We start from the raw sequence: 12891 nt of genomic DNA on the forward strand, positions 1-12891 counted from the left end.
TACAAGACATAAATACACATTTAACAGCAATACCAGACATAAATACACACATAAACATTATAAGACATAAAAGCAAGTCAAAGATATTTGCAACAAACAGACCTCAGTGCAAGAAAGTTACTTAACAGCAATTGAAGACATAAGTACAAATATAAACATTATAAGACATAAAAACAGGTCAAAGATATTTGCAACAAACAGACCTCAGTGCAAGAAAGTTACTTAAGAGCAATTGAAGACATACATACACACATAAACATTGAAAGACATAAAAACAAGTCAAAGATATTTGCAATAAACAGACCTCAGTGCAAGAAAGTTACTTACCAGCAATACAAGACATAAGTACAAATATAAACATTATAAGACATAAAAACAGGTCAAAGATATTTGCAACAAACAGACCTCAGTGCAAGAAAGTTACTTAAGAGCAATTGAAGACATACATACACACATAAACATTGAAAGACATAAAAACAAGTCAAAGATATTCGCAATAAACAGACCTCAGTGCAAGAAAGTTACTTACCAGCAATACAAGACATAAGTACAAATATAAACATTATAAGACATGAAAACAGGTCAAAGATATTTGCAACAAACAGACCTCAGTGCAAGAAAGTTACTTAAGAGCAATTGAAGACATACATACACACATAAACATTAAAAGACATAAAAACAAGTCAAAGATATTTGCAATAAACAGACCTCAGTGCAAGAAAGTTACTTACCAGCAATACAAGACATACATACACACATAATCATTACCAGACATAAATACACACATAAACATTATAAGACAAAAAAGCAAGTCAAAGATATTTGCAACAAACAGACCTCAGTGCAAGAAAGTTACTTAACAGCAATTGAAGACATAAGTACACATATAAACATTATAAGACATAAAAACAGGTCAAAGATATTTGCAACAAACAGACCTCAGTGCAAGAAAGTTACTTACCAGCAATACAAGACATACATACACACATAATCATTACAAGACATAAATACACACATAAACATTAGAAGACATAAAAAGAAGTCAAAGATATTTGCAACAAACAGACCTCAGTGCAAGAAAGTTACTTAACAGCAATTGAAGACATACATACAAACATAAACATTGAAAGACATAAAAACAAGTCAAAGATATTCGCAATAAACAGACCTCAGTGCAAGAAAGTTACTTACCAGCAATACAAGACATAAATACACATTTAACAGCAATACCAGACATAAATACACACATAAACATTATAAGACATAAAAGCAAGTCAAAGATATTTGCAACAAACAGACCTCAGTGCAAGAAAGTTACTTAACAGCAATTGAAGACATAAGTACAAATATAAACATTATAAGACATAAAAACAGGTCAAAGATATTTGCAATAAACAGACCTAAGTGCAAGAAAGTTACTTACCAGCAATACAACACATAAGTACAAATATAAACATTATAAGACATAAAAACAGGTCAAAGACATTTGCAACAAACAGACCTCAGTGCAAGAAAGTTACTTACCAGCAATACAAGACATACATACACACATAATCATTACAAGACATAAATACACACATAAACATTAGAAGACATAAAAAGAAGTCAAAGATATTTGCAACAAACAGACCTCAGTGCAAGAAAGTTACTTAACAGCAATTGAAGACATACATACACACATAAACATTGAAAGACATAAAAACAAGTCAAAGATATTCGCAATAAACAGACCTCAGTGCAAGAAAGTTACTTACCAGCAATACAAGACATAAATACACATTTAACAGCAATACCAGACATAAATACACACATAAACATTATAAGACATAAAAGCAAGTCAAAGATATTTGCAACAAACAGACCTCAGTGCAAGAAAGTTACTTAACAGCAATTGAAGACATAAGTACAAATATAAACATTATAAGACATAAAAACAGGTCAAAGATATTTGCAATAAACAGACCTAAGTGCAAGAAAGTTACTTAACAGCAATACAACACATAAGTACAAATATAAACATTATAAGACATAAAAACAGGTCACAGATATTTGCAACAAACAGACCTCAGTGCAAGAAAGTTACTTAAGAGCAATTGAAGACATACATACACACATAAACATTAAAAGACATAAAAACAAGTCAAAGATATTTGCAATAAACAGACCTCAGTGCAAGAAAGTTACTTACCAGCAATACAAGACATAAGTACAAATATAAACATTATAAGACATAAAAACAGGTCAAAGATATTTGCAACAAACAGACCTCAGTGCAAGAAAGTTACTTACCAGCAATACAAGATATAAGTACAAATATAAACATTATAAGACATAAAAACAGGTCAAAGATATTTGCAATAAACAGACCTAAGTGCAAGAAAGTTACTTACCAGCAATACAAGACATAAGTACAAATATAAACATTATAAGACATAAAAACAGGTCAAAGATATTTGCAACAAACAGACCTCAGTGCAAGAAAGTTACTTAACAGCAATTGAAGACATACATACAGACATAAACATTATAAGACATAAAAACAAGTCAAAGATATTTGCAACAAACAGACCTCAGTGCAAGAAAGTTACTTAAGAGCAATTGAAGACATACATACACACATAAACATTGAAAGACATAAAAACAAGTCAAAGATATTCGCAATAAACAGACCTCAGTGCAAGAAAGTTACTTACCAGCAATACAAGACATAAATACACATTTAACAGCAATACCAGACATAAATACACACATAAACATTATAAGACATAAAAGCAAGTCAAAGATATTTGCAACAAACAGACCTCAGTGCAAGAAAGTTACTTAACAGCAATTGAAGACATAAGTACAAATATAAACATTATAAGACATAAAAACAGGTCAAAGATATTTGCAATAAACAGACCTCAGTGCAAGAAAGTTACTTAACAGCAATTGAAGACATAAGTACAAATATAAACATTATAAGACATAAAAACAGGTCAAAGATATTTGCAACAAACAGACCTCAGTGCAAGAAAGTTACTTAACAGCAATTGAAGACATACATACACACATAAACATTAAAAGACATAAAAACAAGTCAAAGATATTTGCAATAAACAGACCTCAGTGCAAGAAAGTTACTTACCAGCAATACAAGACATAAGTACAAATATAAACATTATAAGACATAAAAACAGGTCAAAGATATTTGCAACAAACAGACCTCAGTGCAAGAAAGTTACTTACCAGCAATACAAGACATAAGTACAAATATAAACATTATAAGACATAAAAACAGGTCAAAGATATTTGCAACAAACAGACCTCAGTGCAAGAAAGTTACTTAAGAGCAATTGAAGACATACATACACACATAAACATTAAAAGACATAAAAACAAGTCAAAGATATTTGCAATAAACAGACCTCAGTGCAAGAAAGTTACTTACCAGCAATACAAGACATACATACACACATAATCATTACCAGACATAAATACACACATAAACATTGTAAGACATAAAAGCAAGTCAAAGATATTTGCAACAAACAGACCTCAGTGCAAGAAAGTTACTTAACAGCAATTGAAGACATAAGTACAAATATAAACATTATAAGACATAAAAACAGGTCAAAGATATTTGCAACAAACAGACCTCAGTGCAAGAAAGTTACTTACCAGCAATACAAGACATACATACACACATAATCATTACAAGATATAAATACACACATAAACATTAGAAGACATAAAAAGAAGTCAAAGATATTTGCAACAAACAGACCTCAGTGCAAGAAAGTTACTTAACAGCAATTGAAGACATACATACACACATAAACATTGAAAGACATAAAAACAAGTCAAAGATATTCGCAATAAACAGACCTCAGTGCAAGAAAGTTACTTACCAGCAATACAAGACATAAATACACATTTAACAGCAATACCAGACATAAATACACACATAAACATTATAAGACATAAAAGCAAGTCAAAGATATTTGCAACAAACAGACCTCAGTGCAAGAAAGTTACTTAACAGCAATTGAAGACATAAGTACAAATATAAACATTATAAGACATAAAAACAGGTCAAAGATATTTGCAATAAACAGACCTAAGTGCAAGAAAGTTACTTACCAGCAATACAACACATAAGTACAAATATAAACATTATAAGACATAAAAACAGGTCAAAGATATTTGCAACAAACAGACCTCAGTGCAAGAAAGTTACTTACCAGCAATACAAGACATACATACACACATAATCATTACAAGACATAAATACACACATAAACATTAGAAGACATAAAAACAAGTCAAAGATATTTGCAACAAACAGACCTCAGTGCAAGAAAGTTATTTAACAGCAATTGAAGACATACATACACACATAAACATTGAAAGACATAAAAACAAGTCAAAGATATTCGCAATAAACAGACCTCAGTGCAAGAAAGTTACTTACCAGCAATACAAGACATAAATACACATTTAACAGCAATACCAGACATAAATACACACATAAACATTATAAGACATAAAAGCAAGTCAAAGATATTTGCAACAAACAGACCTCAGTGCAAGAAAGTTACTTAACAGCAATTGAAGACATAAGTACAAATATAAACATTATAAGACATAAAAACAGGTCAAAGATATTTGCAATAAACAGACCTAAGTGCAAGAAAGTTACTTAACAGCAATACAACACATAAGTACAAATATAAACATTATAAGACATAAAAACAGGTCACAGATATTTGCAACAAACAGACCTCAGTGCAAGAAAGTTACTTAAGAGCAATTGAAGACATACATACACACATAAACATTAAAAGACATAAAAACAAGTCAAAGATATTTGCAATAAACAGACCTCAGTGCAAGAAAGTTACTTACCAGCAATACAAGACATAAGTACAAATATAAACATTATAAGACATAAAAACAGGTCAAAGATATTTGCAACAAACAGACCTCAGTGCAAGAAAGTTACTTACCAGCAATACAAGACATAAGTACAAATATAAACATTATAAGACATAAAAACAGGTCAAAGATATTTGCAACAAACAGACCTCAGTGCAAGAAAGTTACTTACCAGCAATACAAGACATAAGTACAAATATAAACATTATAAGACATAAAAGCAAGTCAAAGATGTTTGCAACAAACAGACCTCAGTGCAAGAAAGTTACTTAACAGCAATTGAAGACATACATACAGACATAAACATTATAAGACATAAAAACAGGTCAAAGATATTTGCAACAAACAGACCTCAGTGCAAGAAAGTTACTTACCAGCAATACAAGACATAAGTACACATTTAACAGCAATACCAGACATAAATACACACATAAACATTATAAGACATAAAAACAGGTCAAAGATATTTGCAACAAACAGACCTCAGTGCAAGAAAGTTACTTAACAGCAATTGAAGACATACATACAGACATAAACATTATAAGACATAAAAACAAGTCAAAGATATTTGCAATAAACAGACCTCAGTGCAAGAAAGTTACTTACCAGCAATACAAGACATAAGTACAAATATAAACATTATAAGACATAAAAAAAGGGTCAAAGATATTTGCAATAAACAGACCTCAGTGCAAGAAAGTTACTCACGAGCAATGCAACACATAAGTACAAATATAAACATTATAAGACATAAAAACAGGTCAAAGATATTTGCAACAAACAGACCTCAGTGCAAGAAAGTTACTTACCAGCAATACAAGACATAAATACACACATAAACATTATAAAACATAAAAACAAGTCAAAGATATTTGCAACAAACAGACCTCAGTGCAAGAAAGTTACTTAACAGCAATTGAAGACATACATACAGACATAAACATTATAAGACATAAAAACAAGTCAAAGATATTTGCAACAAACAGACCTCAGTGCAAGAAAGTTACTTACCAGCAATACAAGATATAAGTACAAATATAAACATTATAAGACATAAAAACAGGTCAAAGATATTTGCAATAAACAGTCCTCAGTGCAAGAAAGTTACTTACCAGCAATACAAGACATAAGTACAAATATAAACATTATAAGACATAAAAAAAGGGTCAAAGATATTTGCAATAAACAGACCTCAGTGCAAGAAAGTTACTCACGAGCAATGCAACACATAAGTACAAATATAAACATTATAAGACATAAAAACAGGTCAAAGATATTTGCAACAAACAGACCTCAGTGCAAGAAAGTTACTTACCAGCAATACAAGACATAAATACACACATAAACATTATAAAACATAAAAACAAGTCAAAGATATTTGCAACAAACAGACCTCAGTGCAAGAAAGTTAGTTAACAGCAATTGAAGACATACATACAGACATAAACATTATAAGACATAAAAACAAGTCAAAGATATTTGCAATAAACAGACCTCAGTGCAAGAAAGTTACTTACCAGCAATACAAGACATAAATACACATTTAACAGCAATACCAGACATAAATACACACATAAACATTATAAGACATAAAAACAAGTCAAAGATATTTGCAATAAACAGACCTCAGTGAAAGAAAGTTACTTACCAGCAATGCAACACATAAGTACAAATATAAACATTATAAGACATAAAAACAGGTCAAAGATATTTGCAACAAACAGACCTCAGTGCAAGAAAGTTACTTAACAGCAATTGAAGACATACATACAGACATAAACATTATAAGACATAAAAACAAGTCAAAGATATTTGCAACAAACAGACCTCAGTGCAAGAAAGTTACTTACCAGCAATACAAGATATAAGTACAAATATAAACATTATAAGACATAAAAACAGGTCAAAGATATTTGCAATAAACAGACCTCAGTGCAAGAAAGTTACTTACCAGCAATACAAGACATAAGTACAAATATAAACATTATAAGACATAAAAAAAGGGTCAAAGATATTTGCAATAAACAGACCTCAGTGCAAGAAAGTTACTCACGAGCAATGCAACACATAAGTACAAATATAAACATTATAAGACATAAAAACAGGTCAAAGATATTTGCAACAAACAGACCTCAGTGCAAGAAAGTTACTTACCAGCAATACAAGACATAAATACACACATAAACATTATAAAACATAAAAACAAGTCAAAGATATTTGCAACAAACAGACCTCAGTGCAAGAAAGTTAGTTAACAGCAATTGAAGACATACATACAGACATAAACATTATAAGACATAAACACAAGTCAAAGATATTTGCAATAAACAGACCTCAGTGCAAGAAAGTTACTTACCAGCAATCCAAGACATAAATACACACATAATCATTAGAAGACATAAATACACACATAAACATTAGAAGACATAAAAAAAGGTCAAAGATATTTGCAACAAACAGACCTCAGTGCAAGAAAGTTACTTACCAGCAATACAAGACATAAGTACAAATATAAACATTATAAGACATAAAAACAGGTCAAAGATATTTGCAATAAACAGACCTAAGTGCAAGAAAGTTACTTACCAGCAATACAAGACATAAGTACAAATATAAACATTATAAGACATAAAAACAAGTCAAAGATATTTGCAACAAACAGACCTCAGTGCAAGAAAGTTACTTAACAGCAATTGAAGAAATACATACAGACATAAACATTATAAGACATAAAAACAAGGCAAAGATATTTGCGACAAACAGACCTCAGTGCAAGAAAGTTACTTAACAGCAATTGAAGACATACATACACACATAAACATTAAAAGACATAAAAACAAGTCAAAGATATTCGCAATGAACAGACCTCAGTGCAAGAAAGTTACTTACCAGCAATGCAACACATAAGTACAAATATAAACATTATAAGACATAAAAACAGGTCAAAGATATTTGCAACAGACAGACCTCAGTGCAAGAAAGTTACTTAACAGCAATTGAAGACATACATACAGACATAAACATTATAAGACATAAAAACAAGTCAAAGATATTTGCAACAAACAGACCTCAGTGCAAGAAAGTTACTTAACAGCAATTGAAGACATACATACAGACATAAACATTATAAGACATAAAAACAAGTCAAAGATATTTGCAATAAACAGACCTCAGTGCAAGAAAGTTACTTACCAGCAATACAAGACATAAATACACATTTAACAGCAATACCAGACATAAATACACACATAAACATTATAAGACATAAAAACAAGTCAAAGATATTTGCAATAAACAGACCTCAGTGAAAGAAAGTTACTTACCAGCAATGCAACACATAAGTACAAATATAAACATTATAAGACATAAAAACAGGTCAAAGATATTTGCAACAAACAGACCTCAGTGCAAGAAAGTTACTTAACAGCAATTGAAGACATACATACAGACATAAACATTATAAGACATAAAAACAAGTCAAAGATATTTGCAACAAACAGACCTCAGTGCAAGAAAGTTACTTACCAGCAATACAAGACATAAATACACACATAAACATTACAAGACATAAAAACAAGTCAAAGATATTTGCAACAAACAGACCTCAGTGCAAGAAAGTTACTTAACAGCAATTGAAGACATACATACACACATAAACATTGAAAGACATAAAAACAAGTCAAAGATATTTGCAATACAAGACATAAATACACACATAAACATTACAAGACATAAAAACAAGTCAAAGATATACGCAATAAACAGACCTCAGTGCAAGAAAGTTACTTACCAGCAATAAAAGACATAAATACACACATAAACATTATAAGACATAAAAGCAAGTCAAAGATATTTGCAATACACAGACCTCAGTGCAAGAAAGTTACTTACCAGCAATCCAAGACATACATACACACATAATCATTACAAGACATAAATACACACATAAACATTAGAAGACATAAAAACAAGTCAAAGATATTTGCAACAAGCAGACCTCAGTGCAAGAAAGTTACTTAAGAGCAATTGAAGACATACATACACACATAAACATTAAAAGACATAAAAACAAGTCAAAGATATTTGCAACAAACAGACCTCAGTGCAAGAAAGTTACTTACCAGCAATACAAGATATAAGTACAAATATAAACATTATAAGACATAAAAACAGGTCAAAGATATTTGCAATAAACAGACCTCAGTGCAAGAAAGTTACTTACCAGCAATACAAGACATAAGTACAAATATAAACATTATAAGACATAAAAAAAGGGTCAAAGATATTTGCAATAAACAGACCTCAGTGCAAGAAAGTTACTCACGAGCAATGCAACACATAAGTACAAATATAAACATTATAAGACATAAAAACAGGTCAAAGATATTTGCAACAAACAGACCTCAGTGCAAGAAAGTTACTTAACAGCAATTGAAGAAATACATACAGACATAAACATTACAAGACATAAAAACAAGTCAAAGATATTTGCAACAAACAGACCTCAGTGCAAGAAAGTTACTTACCAGCAATTGAAGACATAAATACACACATAAACATTACAAGACATAAAAACAAGTCAAAGATATTTGCAACAAACAGACCTCAGTGCAAGAAAGTTACTTACCAGCAATTGAAGACATAAATACACACATAAACATTACAAGACATAAAAACAAGTCAAAGATATTTGCAACAAACAGACCTCAGTGCAAGAAAGTTACTTAACAGCAATTGAAGACATACATACAGACATAAACATTACAAGACATAAAAACAAGTCAAAGATATTTGCGACAAACAGACCTCAGTACAAGAAAGTTACTTACCAGCAATTGAAGACATACATACACATTTAACAGCAATACAAGACATAAATACACATATAAACATTATAAGACATAAAAACAAGTCAAAGATATTTGCAACAAACAGACCTCAGTGCAAGAAAGTTACTTACCAGCAATACAAGACATAAATACACACATAAACATTACAAGACATAAAAACAAGTCAAAGATATTTGCCACAAACAGACCTCAGTACAAGAAAGTTACTTACCAGCAATTGAAGACATACATACACATTTAACAGCAATACAAGACATAAATACACATATAAACATTATAAGACATAAAAACAAGTCAAAGATACTTGCAATAAACAGACCTCAGTGCAAGAAAGTTACTTACCAGCAGTACAAGACATAAATACACATATAAACATTATAAGACATAAATACACACATAAACATTACAAGGCATAAAAACAAGTCAAAGATATTTGCAATAAACAGACCTCAAAGCAATAAAATGACTTTCCAGCATTGATTCCTCATTTTCAGGGAGGGTTTTTTCATCTTGCACTTCGCTGACACGCATCAGCATCCAGTTCTTTATGAGAAAAGGGGAAGACTGAGGGAGGGATATACTCACCGTCACCGACACGCTGGGCATCAGTTTCCTGTGCTTCATCAGAAGAGATGGCGTTCGGGAGACTGTCATCCAGGATCCTGATGACTTGAGGAAGGCCTTCTTCTGCAGGACGCTCAACCACATAGTCAAGACAGTCTGTAAGGAAACAAGTTTAAAATAACATTAGGAATGTAATAAACAGCCAGTGCTAAAGCAACAGACCTACATTTATTAGTTTGAGCAGATGATGACAGAAGAGCATTTTAGGCTACATTTATGTCAGACTGAGTGACACTTCGACTTTTTCATGTGAGATCAAAAGATGTCAACTAAGTTCACATCATTAAGTGAAGCATCCATTTTTAATAGAAGAGCACCAAACCTCCACCAAGGCAGCTCACTCTGTGCACACTACACTTTTATGGTAACACTATTTTATTTTGTATACATTCATTTCTTTTTATTTGTCCTTTTTAAACCTTTATGCAAACACTACGTTGGAGTAGGTAATGGATAATAGGTACTCATTTGTAAATAACTGGACATAAATAGCTTGTTACATAAATATACTACAGGAAATGTATAACTAACTAGGCAGCTCATTCTCTTATTTATTTATTTATTTATTACGATTCTTTCATTAACAATGTAACACATTTTGAAACAGCATCAGAGGTTTAATGTACCAATTTCATGTCCTAAATGTTCCCAATACAAACAAAGGCAGTGGAACTCCAAGCACATATTTTTAAAATAAAACACAAAATAAAACACACACATAAAGGTTTAACTTCATGATTATTTTGACTATGCTTAATGTTTTCAATATTATTTTTATATTATTTTGTTTTGATTATTTTTTTTATCACTGCGTTATGTAGCTGGGAAAAAACGTTATAGTTTACCTAATGAAGCTTTTGATCCAGAGAAGAAAATGATGTCAGGAGCTACAGGGGATCTGGTGTGTTCACCTGCATGTTCTATCATTGTGACAAAATGCTGTTACCATAGAAACTGATTTTATTTTTATTCTTTTTTTGGGGAGTATTTTACTAATCTTTGTCCATTAAGCTAGTTTAACCATTTTATTGGGGGGCAGTGTCAAATTTGAAGCCTTCAATCAAAGTAACACCTTTTTTCACATTCATAGGCCAGTCGGTAATAAATTCTACAGCTGTCCCGCAAAATTTAAAGCATACAAACTATTTACCGGGAAAAATCTTGGAATACACATATTTTGATCACATTAAAAATTTGATATTCACACTGGAACTTGTTAAATTATTATAGTTGTCTAGTGACTCTTAAAATAATTGAAGAATCTTTGAAACGTACCAGCCAGGTGACTTTCAATGAGTCCGGATCCATGATGAGCCAGCCAGCTTTGCTGTTATGACGAAACACAAGTACAAACGACTCAGAAGTCGTTTGTACTGTCGCTTTCTAGTAAATTCCGCTTTCTGTAGAAATATTCTCCAAAAGTTATCTTTCCACAAGCTGAGTTTGGAGCAGGTCAAGACAAGTTCACGAGCCAGCACAAAAGAACGAATGGAACGTTGTGGAAGTGCATTTAAACACTCGCCTTGGTTACGGTTGCCAACTGCGTGTGCACGTAATAAAACTATAAGAATGGAGCTCACTGCAATGTAATTTACAGTTAATTTATGGTCATTTATAGTTACTGCCTTATCACCCTTTATGTGGGATGTAATATAAGCACGTAGGTATAGGTATATCCAGAAATAAACATAGATATTAGAAAGCAGCAAATCCGTAACTGAGATGTTTGCTTGAGTGAATAACATTAGCATATAGCTCATGGTAATATTACATCTTCACATTTTTCTTATCGAAGCTAACAATAACTTAGCGTTCTCGCTACTCACCATGCTGTAAAACAGGTATATGTTAGCAATGACAACATTTAACAGATATTAAAATGCTAGCCGCGCTAATTAGCCTTAGGATTGCTTGAGGTCTTGTTTTCAGCTCTAGTGGTCATAAGCGAACTTAGGCCTGTGCCAACCTTGAGCACGAACATCAATCTTGTAAAGCTCACTATTAAACTGACAAAAAGCCTTAGAGCCTAGAAACTATGATACTTACAACTCTGCTATGTTTGTGTCATAGCATATAGCAAGACCCCATAACGATAACTGACCTTTGACCTCTTCTCAAGATTAATCTTCAGGTCAAAGAGATAATGCTATATACAGCTATTTTAACACTATGTTTCTTACTGCCATTGTCTGACATAATATCCTTGAATCTTTTTCTAATTCAACACTTAATATAAACACTGTATGTTTATTTAAAAATTAAGAATTAAAAACGCTCCTTGTAATGCCAACTTTTGTTTTCAAATGTAAATAAAGTATATCAACTAACATACTGGACACTGTTCTGCTGAACAACACACATATTACGAATATTGTAGCTGGTGTTTTTTAGTAATTTATTATTTTATTTGTCATACAATTTAAAACTTTAATAACCTTTTCAATAAAACAAAGTATCAGATGTAATTATTCTGAAACTAAGTCTAAGCTTCCCATAACTT

At 31.4% G+C, this 12891-nt stretch overlaps 1 pseudogene across 1 annotated transcript in view; it reads right to left on the reverse strand.

Moving 5' to 3' along the window:
* LOC308395915 (F-BAR and double SH3 domains protein 2-like) overlaps positions 1-11699 on the reverse strand; it is a 52298-nt pseudogene extending 40599 nt beyond the window's left edge. The window contains exons 1-2 of the transcript in view: positions 11667-11699; positions 10353-10487 (exon numbers count right to left, since the gene is read on the reverse strand). The product of the transcript in view is annotated as an F-BAR and double SH3 domains protein 2-like (transcript). The remainder of the gene's footprint in view (positions 1-10352; positions 10488-11666) is intronic.
* Positions 11700-12891: the final 1192 nt, after the last annotated feature.

Source organism: Rhamphochromis sp. 'chilingali' (assembly GCF_963969265.1).
Source record: "Rhamphochromis sp. 'chilingali' genome assembly, chromosome: 4".
Classification (NCBI taxonomy): Eukaryota; Metazoa; Chordata; class Actinopteri; order Cichliformes; family Cichlidae; genus Rhamphochromis; species Rhamphochromis sp. 'chilingali'.